Consider the following 1,231-nt stretch of genomic DNA (forward strand, 5'->3'; position numbering starts at 1 on the left):
TGTGAGCAGGATGTGTGAAAATGGGAGCTTTTGGAAGAAGGTAGGAATTAACCAGATTGACACATCGTGGGCACAAACATGGAAGACTTTTAGTTATGTATTGGACCAAGTGCAGGCTCCCCAGCGCAAGATTCCACCTCTCACCCATTCCCCCAATGCAAGCTGTTCCCCCAACGTAATGTTGCACCACTCATGCATAGCCCCCAACTGCACAGGCGAGGCTCATTTCTTCTCATCCCCCAGCACTCCCTCCTCCTCTTCACCCTCCCTCTTCAATCCCTAGAGAGGGAGGGGGTAGAGAGGAAGGGGTGGTAGAGAGGAAGGAGTGGGGGGGGGAGGGGGGGGGGGTAGAGAGGGAGGGGGAGGGGGGGGGGTAAGAGGGGAAAAGAGGGAATGTTGAGGTAGGGGGAGAGGGGTAGAGAAGGAGAGGAGCAGAGAGGATGAGGAGCAGAGGGAGGGGGCAGAGAGAGAGGGAAGGGGGTAGAGGGAGAGAGAGGTGAATAGGGGGGAGGGTTAGAGAGGGGAAGGAAAGGGTGTAGAGAGGGTGGTAGATAGGGAGGGGGTAGAGAGGGGGAGGAAGGGTACAAAGTGAGCAGGTGAGAGAGGGAGTATAGACATGGTCTCCCGACCTCCTCCTCTCCCTCAATCCCCCCCCCCCAACCTCCCTCCTCACCTCCCCAGGATCTTCTCCCCACCACCCCAATCCCTACCCCATCTCCCTCCTACACCCTCCCCATCTCCCTCTACCACCCCACTCCCCACTCCATCTCCCTCCTCCTCAGTTCCCTCATCTTCCTCCCCTCACTCCCATTCCCTGCCCCAGCGCCTACCCAGGCCATCGAGCAGTACCAGGGCCTGGTACTTGGCCTGGTTCTCGTACTCGGCCAGACACCTGGTCCTGACTTCATCTCCGGGCTCGTCCCTTAACCTGGACCCAGGCTCGTTCTTGGTGCCAGCTGCTGCTTCATTCTCGGCCTTGGTGATAGCCCCATGCCAAGCACCGGGCTCGGCCCTCACTCCAGCTCCAGCACCAGGCCTGGCTCCAGTACTTTGTGTCTATCTTCGGTGTCAACCAGCATCTGCAATTCCTTCCTACAGATTTATTCTTCAGTTAAACCGGACACATTGTGGTGGACAGTATCGGTCTGCTTCCTGGGGGATGGGCAACAGGCTAAATGTATATCTATTGTTTAATAATACCGAGGAGGAAGCTTGAATAAACTGTTTCATC

The sequence above is a fragment of the Leucoraja erinacea genome, chromosome 30, assembly GCF_028641065.1.
Source record: "Leucoraja erinacea ecotype New England chromosome 30, Leri_hhj_1, whole genome shotgun sequence".
NCBI lineage: Eukaryota > Metazoa > Chordata > Chondrichthyes > Rajiformes > Rajidae > Leucoraja > Leucoraja erinaceus.